Raw genomic sequence first — 11,636 nt, 5'->3', positions numbered from 1 at the left:
CTTGAAAATAGAAGGTAGAAATACATTCAAATACATGCAGTGGTTCAGAGGATTATGAAGATTAATATTTAGTAGACACCAAAGTTCTTCCTTTTGAGACTGAAGGAAAAACAGTGGGGGGGAAAATAACAACAGTGGAAAAAACTGTGGAAAATAACCAGAGGAACTTAGTTTTTGTATATGGTAACTACAGTGAGATTATTGTATGCACAAAGTTGGAAAGATTTGGCAATATCTACAATGAAGGAATGGTTGGTAAAGATGGTGGAACTTGTTAAGATGGCCAAACTGACTTCTTTGATCAGAGAAAAGACATTAAATAAGTTTATTGCTGACTGGAAACCCTTATGGTCTTTTTGCATAAAAAGGAAATAAATGAACTTATGATTTTTGCTTTTTACAATTAGAGAAGAAAGATTACAGGAGCAAGAGAGTCATTTACAGTATATCATGATGTAACTTTAGAAAAAGATAAATGTATAACAACTTACAATTGCTGTAAAGAAGATTGGAATCCATCCAATCAGAATATTCCTTTTTTCTTCCTTTGCTATGTTTTATTTTTTAATTTTTTTAATTAATTTTCTAATATTGCAATTAACATGTTTGAAAAGCAATGTGGCGGCTGGGTTATAGTTTTGGGGCATCTTGTTTAATCTCTTTTAATTTTTGTATTCTTGTCTTTTAACATGTATTGCCCTGTTCACCGCCCTGAGTCCTTTGGGAGAAGGGCGGTATACAAATAAAATTATTTATTATTATTATTATTATTATTATTATTATTATTATTATTATTATTATTATTATTATTATTATTATTATTATTATTATTATTACAATAATTCCATTACATTTAAGTATCATCAATACAAATCTCAAAATATTACAACTAATTCCCTCTTTCCCCCTTTATTTATACTGTCTCATATTCAAGCCAACAAAGTTCTTATTCTATTGATCAAACAGCAAACAGCTTTCTAATATTCATCAAAAATCTTTAATTTATGTATATCTTAATTAACTTAACATTTCATCTTTTAGACAATGACCTAATAATTTTTCTTAATTTTGATTTCCCATTAATATTTTAAAATTAACATTTATTCTTCATCATTTCCAAGTTTTAAGTGACCCCAATTTTTATCACAATTCCCCCACAGTTTGAAGTTCTGAATACACTTCTTATCTATACAAACTTCTCTCTGTCTAATCAACCAATTAATAATACGGATGATATTCTTATTTTCTAGTAATTCTCAGGTTTCTTAAACGCTCCAATTTAATAGCCAAGATTACTTTTTCCACACTAATTTCATCACAATAACTTATATTCAAATCTTAATTGTTTTTAACATTCAATCTTTTAACCCATCAGTAACCTAATAAGCCTTTCCCAGTTTTATTTTCCCTTGATATTTAAATTTAACATTTAATATTTATTTTTCCAGATTTTTAATTATCCACAATTCCTTTATCTCTGTTCCTCACAAAATCTAGTATTTAAGATACACATCTAATATATAGGTTGTTATCATCTACCTTAACAAATTAGTAAAACAATATATATATATTTTTTTATTTTAATATTTATACTTCTGAATTTTGCATAACCAGAATTTTCTTTATCTCACACCATTACAATGTTTTATGTCCAGAATACCTAATTTATCTATTTGTATATATTCTACTTTAGATCTCATATGTAAATCAAAACCTTATTTTTTTCAGTCTTATTCTAGCTTTTTTTCTTTGCCAAATCATCTTCTGTGTCTTTGCTTTTAAGTCATCAAGCAGATTTCCTTGTGTTGTTGTAGTTATTGTTTGGCATTGAAAGGACCATCCACTTACCATTTTTTTAAGAGGACCAGCTGATCTGGCAGGTCATCTCCTTGTTTTCCCATCTGGATGTAGTTGTCCGAAAATATTTATCTTCTCTTCCATCTGTTTTTCTTTTGAATCTTCAAATTCCTTCTGATTTATAAGAAAAGTCCTTTCCTTTTTCTCTATTATCAATTTCTTTTCTGTATCTTCCATTATCTGTATTTGTTGAATAGTTCAATCTTTTGTCATAGCATTTAATTGTTCCACTTTTTCTTAGACTTCTGTATAGATGATTCTTTAGTTGAAATCATAGTTTAAGTTTGAGTGTCCAAGATGCTTTCTTGTTTTTTCCTGCCATTTCTTAATTCATCTACAGCTGTGAGGAGAGTTTGGATAATCACTTTTAAGATACAAAGAGTTTGTTGCTGTTCTTCCTCTGTGGGAGAGGTCCATTCCTGTTTTTCTTCCATTATAGTATATTAAAACTGAAAGCTTACAGTCAGAAAGTCCAATAAATGAAAAACAGAGCTGAATTTCTTCCAGCTGGTATTTCAAGGTTGAATATATCTTATCTCTTCGCTAAGCTGTCAACAAGTCCCTCTTAGACAATAACAGGTTAAAATCTCAAATTCAGCCAGCAGATGTCACCTCAGAGCTATTTTGATCTTTTCAGTTTTTTCTTCTTTTTTAAAGGAAAAAAAAACCCAAATCTTCAATAAAAATACGTAGGAATAAAAATCAGAGAGCAGTAAAAAATAGAAAATTGAAAAATCTTATAATCCACCAATTTTAGGAAATAGAATTCCAATTAGGATTTTTTAAAAAATGTTTTAAACTCCCTGGGTAACTGATCACCGCTATTTCTGGAGGGTTAGGGTTAGGGACGCAGTAGCTCAGTGGGTTAGGACGCTGAGCTTGTCAATCAGAAGGTCGGCAGTTTGGCGGGACGAATCCCGAGTGCCGCGTAACAGAGTGAGCGCCTGTTACTCGTCCCAGCTTCTGCCAACCTAGCAGTTCGAAAGCACGTAAAAATGCAAGTAGAAAAATAGGGACCACTACGTTGGGAAGGTAACAGCATTCCATGCTCCTTTGGCATCTAGTCATGCCGGCCACATGACCACAGAGACGTCCTCGGACAAGCGCTGGGTCTTTGGCTTTGAAACGGAGATGATCACCAGCCCCTAGAGTTGGAAATGACTAGCACACATGTGCAGAGGAACCTTTACCTTTACCTATTTCTGGAGGGAGGGCTAAAATCCCCCTTCCCTCACCACAGGGGAAAAAAATGCTTTAGCAGCTTATGCAGGTAAATAAGTAATTAGGATGCAAGAGGGTTAGATCTTCCATGCTGCTTTAAGAATGCCAGATGGTAGCTGTGATTTCAGCTGTCTGCAGACTATATCTCTGTGGCAGACCATGTCTCTATGATTGGCCTTTTGTTTGCCAATTTGGAGGGATTTGCTAGCTCTAGCAGGAGGGTTGCCAATCTCCCACGATCCAGCAATGGCCCCCTCCTTGCTGGTTGCCTCTACAAGGCAACTTTCTACCCTTTTCAGGGTCCCCCACCGATCCGAAACTGGACGGGGGAAACAGAGCTCGTCTCCCAGACATCCATGGCGGCTGTGAGGCAAACCAGAAATCTTTATTTTTTTTCTTGGACTTTTAGCATTCTCTTTTCTTTCTTTCTTTTTTCTTTCTCATTTTATATAAATTTGTATTATTTTTAATCTTAATTTTATAGATTTTAATAAAAATCATTTTTTAAAAAAAGAAAGAAAGAAAAGAGAATATAGACGATAAATCTGTGACCAAAAGTGCCCCCCCAATTAATAAAATAATATCAGTTGGGCTTGGGCTTTAGGAAACTTTTAAAAATGAAATTTTCTTCTTTAAAAACACTCTGTAATCAAGAGGACCAGAACAGCATGCTCAGAATACACATATATACCAAAGCTTAATAAGACAACAATTTAAAGTTCTACTTTCAAAAAGTGCCCTTTGCTGGTTTGGCTGGCTGACTGATTTTACACTAAAAATGCAAAGATTGTATTCTGCCTGGGGTGAGCTTCTGGTGCTTATTGCACTCTATGTATTCCCTTATGCTTTGTTGAAGGGGAAAAGTCAGAGAGCATTTAAAATGCAAAGGCTTTACATTGCTCAATTTGATTTGATTTGATTTCAGTTTTAGTGTTGGTAGATTCAGCCCATGCATTTTGATGGTGTATTTTACTGTAAAGTTTTGTTTGCAATGACTGCTTCTCTGCCTTTTGTCTCTGATATTTCAAGCATTAAAAGAGATTTTTAAAAATGTTTAGTCTTCTAAGCAAAGACTAGGTGCATGCCTCACAATTGATTTTAGCTCTGCACGGGCGGTGTTTTAGGTTATAAACAGGGATGCAGACAGAGATGGCTTAATGTTTCTCAGGTGGAGATCTATAATATTCTCATTCCAACTAGAGGCAATCAGCAGCTGATATCATACATCTGTGATCATACAGCCTCTTCCCCCCCCTTTTTTTTGGCAAACATCCAACCACTGCTGGGCTGCCAAAAAAACATGCTGTAGTTGCTTCTTGAATATGCTAATTGCTCAGGAGTTGGTATGACATCCGCAAGATAACCAAACATTTAAATTAAAAGGGAAATGAAAGAAATCCACTGCTCAGGTAGAGAGGGATTTGTGTCTGGATTACTCAAGGGAGTCTAACTTGGAACACACTGAAAAGAATGAGGAAGTGTACATATGTGCTTTTAAAAAAGAGTACAGTTAATTTCACTGTATTTCTTATAGTGCCTGTGACTTCTGGGACAGATTACCTAGTGCTCACAAAGGAAATCAATTACTTTCATAGAATTTGTCTTCAGTTATTTCAGAAATGTTGTAAAATTCACCCTTTCCCAAATGTCTTGAAATTTAGATGGCAAGTAGATAGAAACCGTTCCATTAACTTGTGCCACTGAAGTTTCAAGGAAAAGTCAAGAGAGTCATACCAAGTTATGATTGCTTTCTATGACCAGACCTTTGAAACACAGGAAAATTTGTTCTGTCTACTGAAGCTGTTTCAAATAATGTCCCATCAGAACATTTAAGCTCTTTTGAATCTTGTTCCAATATTATACATCGATTTAATATTTTCCAGTTGAATGTTGTGGTTGGGACTACATTTTTCCAAAATCATAGTAAAATATTTTTTGTTTTGGGTTTACTCAAAGCCTTTTCCCAAGAAGACTTAGTATTATGCAATATTATTCCATATATGTAGTTTATTTAAAGCCAAATAAAATTGTGTTGTTGTTGTTAGTTGCGAAGTCGTGTCCGACCCATCACGACCCCATGGACAACGTTCCTCCAGGCCTTCCTGTCATCCACCATCCTCCGGAGTCCATTCAAGCTCACACCCACTGCTTCAGTGACTCCATCCAGCCACCTCATTCTCTGTCGTCCCCTTCTTCTATTGTCCTCAATCTTTCCCAGCATTAGGCTCTTCTCCAGTGAGTCCTTCCTTCTCATTAGATGGCCAAAGTATTTGAGTTTTAGCTTCAGGATCTGGCCTTCTAAAGAGCAGTCAGGGTTGATCTCCTCTAGGACTGACCGGTTTGATCGCCTTGCAGTCCAAGGGACTCGCAGGAGTCTTCTCCAGCACCAGAGTTCAAAGGCTTCAATTCTTTGGCGTTCAGCCTTTCTTATGGTCCAGCTTTCACTGCCATACATTGCAACTGGGAAGACCATAGCCTTGACTATACACACTTTTGTTGACAGGGTGATGTCTCTGCTTTTTAGTGTGCTGTCTAGATTTGCCATGGCTTTCCTCCCCAGGAGCAAGCGTCTTTTAATTTCTTGGCTACAGTCCCCATCTGCAGTGATCTTGGAGCCCAGGAAAATAAAATCTGTCACTACCTCCATTTCTTCCCCATCTATTTGCCAGGAATTGAGAGGGCCAGATGCCATGATCTTGGTTTTCTTAATGTTTAGTTTCAACCCAAGTTTTGCACTCTCCTTCTTCACTCGCAACAAGAGGCTCTTTAGTTCCTCTTCACTTTCTGCCATTAGAGTGGTGTCATCTGCATATCTTAGGTTGTTGATGTTTCTTCCGGCAATCTTAATTCCAACTTTTGATTCATCTAGCCCTGCCTTTCTCATGATGTGCTCTGCATATAAATTAAATAGGCAAGGCGACAGTATACAGCCTTGCCGGACTCCTTTCCCAATTTTGAACCAATCAGTGGTTCTGTGTCCAGTTCTCACTGTTGCTTCTTGGCCCGCATATAGGTTTCTCAAAAGACAAATAAGATGGTCTGGTATGCCCATCTCTTTAAGGACTTGCCACAGTTTGTTATGATCCACACAATCAAAGGCTTTAGCATAGTCAATGAAGCAGAAGTAGATGTTTTTCTGGAACTCTCTAGCTTTCTCCATGATCCAGCGTATGTTAGCAATTTGATCTCTAGTTCCTCTGCCTCTTCGAAATCCTGCCTGTACTTCTGGTAGTTCTCGATCCACATACTGCTGGAGTCTAGCTTGTAGAATTTTAAGCATAACTTTACTAGCATGAGAAATGAGTGCAATGGTGCGATAGTTTGAACATTCTTTGGCACTGCCTTTCTTTGGAATTGGAATGTAAACTGATCTTTTCCAATCCTGTGGCCACTGTTGAGTTTTCCAAATTTGCTGGCAAATTGAGTGTAGCACTTTTACTGCATCGTCTTTTAAGATTTTGAATAGCTCAGCTGGAATACTGTCACCTCCACTAGCTTTGTTGTTGCTCAGCTTTTCTAAGGCCCACTTCACTTCACATTCTAAGATGTCTGGCTCGAGGTCAGTGACCACCTCATTGTGATTGTCAGGGATGTTAAGCTCATTCCTGTATAGTTCTTCTGTGTAATTTTGCCACCTCTTCTTAATCTCTTCTGCCTCTGTTAGGTCCCTGCCATTTTGGTCCTTTATCATGCCCATTTTTGCATGAAACGTTCCTTTCATCTCTCCAATTTTCTTGAAAAGATCTCTGGTCCTCCCTATTCTATTGTTTTCTTCTATTTCTTTGCATTGTTCATTTAAGAAGGCATTCTTATCTCTTCTAGCTATTCTTTGGAATTCTGCATTTAATTGGGCATATCTTTCTTTTTCTCCCTTGCCTTTCGCTTCCCTCCTTTCCTCAGCTATTTGCAAAGCTTCCTCAGACAGCCGTTTTGCTTTCTTGCATTTCTTTTTCTTTGGGATGGTTTTGGTTGCTACCTGTTGTACAATGTTGCGAACCTCTGTCCATAGTTCTTCAGGCACTCTGTCTATCAGATCTAATTCCTTAAATCTATTTGTCACCTCTACTGTATATTCAACAGGGATATGATTTAATTCATACCTGACTGGCCTAGCGCTTTTCCCTACTTTCTTTAATTTAAGCCTAAACTTTGCAACAAGAAGCTCATGGTCTGAGCCACAGTCAGCTCCTGGTCTTGTTTTTACTGACTGTATAGAGCTTCTCCATCTTTGGCTGCAGAGCATATAGTCAATCTGATTTCTGTGTTGACCGTCTGGTGATGTCCATGTGTAAAGCCGTCTCTTGGGTTGTTGGAAAACAGTGTTTGCTATGACCATCGTATTCTCTTGACAAAATTCTATCAGCCTGTGCCCTGCTTCATTTTGTACTCCAAGGCCAAACTTGCCTGTTATTCCAGTTATCTTTTGGCTTCCTACTTTAGCATTCCAATCCCCCATGACGATAAGGACATCATTTTTTGGTGTTAGTTCTATAAGGTGCTGTAGGGCTTCATAGAACCGGTCAATTTCATCCTCTTCAGCACCGGTGGTTGGGGCATAGACTTGGACTACTGTGATATTGAATGGTTTGCCTTGGATTCGAACTGAGATCATTCTGTCATTTTGAGGATTGTATCCCAGTATTGCTTTTCCTATTTTTTTATTGACTATGAAGGCTACTCCATTTCTTCTGAGGGATTCTTGCCCGCAGTAGTATACCTGATGGTCATCTGAATTAAATTCACCCATTCCTGTCCATTTTAGTTCGCTGATACCTAAGATGTCGATGTTTAGTCTTGCCATCTCTTGTTTGACCACATCCAGCCTTCCTTGATTCATGGATCTTACATTCCAGGTTCCTATGGAGAAAAAATCTTTACAGCATCGGACTTTCCTTTCACCACCAGACATATCCACAGCTGAGTGTCCTTTCGGCTTTGGCCCAGTCGCTTCATTCTTTCTGGCGCTACTAGTACTAGCCCTCTGCTCTTCCCCAGTAGCATATTGGACGCCTTCCGACCTGAGGGGCTCATCTTCCAGCGTCATATCGTTTTGCCTTTTGGTACTGTCCATAGGGTTTTCATTGCAAAGATACTGGAGTGGTTTGCCATTTCCTTCTCCAGTGGATCACGTTTTGTCAGAACTCTCTGCTATGACCTTTCCGTCTTGGGTGGCCCTGCACGGCATAGCTCATAGCTTCATTGAATTATGCAAGCCCCTTCGCCACGACAAGGCAGTAATCCATGAAGGGGAAAATTGTGTTAAATAACATTAATTGTACCATTAAGTTTATGTAGGGGAAAGGAAGAGAATAAGTGCATTTTCCAATTCCCAAACTAGTCTAGAAGAATGCTATGATTTATAGTATTGAAGGCTACTGAGAGAGTAAGGAGAATGAAGATAGATGCTCCACCATCATCCCACTTCTCCTGAGGTTAGTGATGGTTTTTAAGTCCTTACATGGCATGAGTCCGGAATACCTCGGGGACCACCTGCTGCCGGCGTCGACTCCCCTCTGCCCTGTGCGTTCCCACAGAGAGGGCCTCCTCAGGGTGCCTCCAGTCAGAGAATGTCAGCTGGTGGCCCCCAGGGGGTGGGCCTTCTCTGTGGGCGCTCCGGCTTTGTGGAATCAGCTGCCGGTTGAGCTCCGGATGGCACCGGATCTCCGCTCCTTCCGGCGCGGGTTAAAGACCCATTTATTTGAACAAGCTGGCCTGGCCTGATGGGGAGTTACTTAGGGTTTTAATATTTATATATATTTTCTATTGTTTTTACTGTGGGCAATAATTTAATTCTTTTTTAACTTTTGTATTTTTGTAGTTTTATGATATGCCCTGTTCACCGCCCTGAGTCCTTCGGGAGAAGGGCGGTATAAAAATTTAATAAACCTTAAACCTTAAACCTTATCTAATGTATTAGTGCAATCTGAAATCTGACTGGAAGTTGTTCAGATAATTGTCTTAATCCAAAGTTGTTTGTAATTGCTGTGCAATTTCATTAAATTTCTTAATAAACTTCTCTAAAATGGGAACATTGAACCCTGGATGGAAGTTGTTTAGCATGGTCAGATCCAGCAATGGCTTTTGAAAAAAAACAACTTCATTGATTTTCAAACATATTAAAAGATAATATTTATTAAAAAGATAAATAGACAAGGAAAAAGGTTTATGAAAGAGAGAAAAAATAAAAAGAAGGAAGGTATACATGCAAAAAAGAAAGAAAAAAGTGATAAAAATAGAAAAAGAATGCCCTCCAGCTTTCTTTGGTAGTGGTATAAATAAAAAAATACATCAAACATTTTAACATTTCTCCACATTATTTTTATAATTACAATAATTCTAAACATCAAATACTAAAATCAACATTTAATTTCTTTCAGTTTCCCATTAAAAATCCAAATGTCCTTTTCAAATAGAAATAAAAATAATCACTCTTTTCCTTAATCAAAGAAGTCAGTTTTGCCATTTCCACCAATTCTATCAGTTTCGTCAACCAGATATCTGTGTAGAAATACCTCTACTACCCTCTCTATGTGGTTTACAGAGTCAGTATGTTTTCCCCAACAAACTGGCTCCTCATCTTACCAACTTCAGAAGGATGGAAGGCCATGTCAATCCTGAGCTGGTGAAAATTGAACTGCCAAAATGCTGACAGCCAGCAGTCAGCAGAAGTAGCCTGCAGTACTGCATTCTAACCACTGCTCCACCATGGTTCATAGAACTATTCACATTACATATTTCTAATGACGGTAAAGGCAAATTAGAACATACTGCAGAAACTAAAAGTCACAGCCGCATAAGAAGTCAGCGGAACAGCTAGCTACAGTTTAACGAAGAGAAGAGTGAGGGGTGACATGATAGCAGTGTTCCAATATCTCAGGGGCTGCCACAGAGAAGAGGGAGTCAAGCTATTCTCCAAAGCACCTGAAGGCAGGACAAGAAGCAACGGATGGAAACTAGTCAAGGAGAGAAGCAACCTAGAACTAAGGAGAAACTTCCTGATTAACCAGTGGAACAACCTGCCTCCAGAAGTGGTGAATGCTCCAACACTGGAAGTTTTTAAGAAGAGACTGCACAGCTATTTGCCTGAAATGGTATAGGGTTTCCTGCCTGAGCAGGGGGTTGGACTAGATGACCTCCAAGGTCCCTTCCAACTACTTCTTCTTCTTCTTCTTCTTCTTCTTCTTCTTCTTCTTCTTCTTCTTCTTCTTCTTCTTCTTCTTCTTCTTCTTCTTCTTCTTCTTCTTCTTCTTCTTATTATTATTATTATTATTATTATTATTATTATTATTATTATTATTATTATTATTATTATTATTATTATTATTATTATTATTATTATTATTATTATTATTATTACAGTAAAGAAGACTAAAACAAAGCATCACTAACATTCAACCATATCTCAATTATCAGAGATGCACAGAATCCCAAGGTGCCTTGTGCCAAGATAAAACCTAAAATAAATGTGCATTCAAATATAAATAAATATGTCATGTGAAATGCATTGATTCAGATGAGAATCAGAATCATATCAGAATATGATCATTATGCACAATGAAGAAATTAAGCAGTTGGGTGTATACTTGGATTCTGAGATCCTTGGCTGTCAACACAATGTTCCTGCTGTGATTCAACAGAACTACCTAATTCTTCTTGGAAAGACATAAAAAATATCCCAATCAGAGACATCTGCTATGATTATTGGATGTTTCTAAAAGCAGCAGGGGGTAAGGCTACCAGTGATTCATCTATTCTTGTGTAGTTATAATTTGGAAATAATATCTGATTACATAGAAGTAAAGAACACATTCAGAAAAAAAATGTCCTCTTAATGGAGGTTGGAACTTATGCTATTTACACTTGAAAACTACTCACATCACAGTATGGATCCTTTTTTGAAAATGTTTAAAATAAACACCTGCTAAACTCTTTAAGACTCCCATCTCTCTTATGTTAAAACAATTTCATAGGTTCCTAATCCATTTGTGAATATATGCTTTGGCCATTAAGATCAAAATCATTCTTGTTAATAATATTTTTAATGTAAGTTGCTTGGTAAATACCATTCTGTAGGAAGTATAAAATAAACAAATGCATAAACATATTCAAGCAATCTGTTCCAATATTATCATAGGTTATTCAGGCATTCCAAAAGCCTATAGCCATAGGCCTTTCACTGTGAAAAAAATGGCCTTAATGAGTAATAATTAGTTATATTACCAATTTTAAAACAATTGAAGTGGCTTCTTGGCAATTTCTGAACACTGTTATTAATTATAGAACTAGAATAATGAAGACAGAGAATTTTATTAAGAGAAAGAACAGCAAATTTGTTCCTTCAGAAGTTGCTGACCTTTAATATATTCTAGAGCAGACATGTCAAACTCGCGACGTCACATGACGTCTTGCGACATATTGGAACTTTTTCCCCACTGCCGGCCCATAGGCTGGATGTGTCATCTGGAAGCCGTGCCTACCCCATTGCCAGCAATGGCAAAAAGGCTCCCATACATTGCACAACATCACGTGACATCGCAATTTTGACATGTCTGCTCTAG

This window comes from Vipera berus (assembly GCF_964194415.1).
Source record: "Vipera berus genome assembly, chromosome: 4".
NCBI classification, from domain to species: domain Eukaryota; kingdom Metazoa; phylum Chordata; class Lepidosauria; order Squamata; family Viperidae; genus Vipera; species Vipera berus.
The sequence above is the reverse complement of the archived record's forward strand: the minus strand, read 5'-3'. Positions refer to the sequence as shown.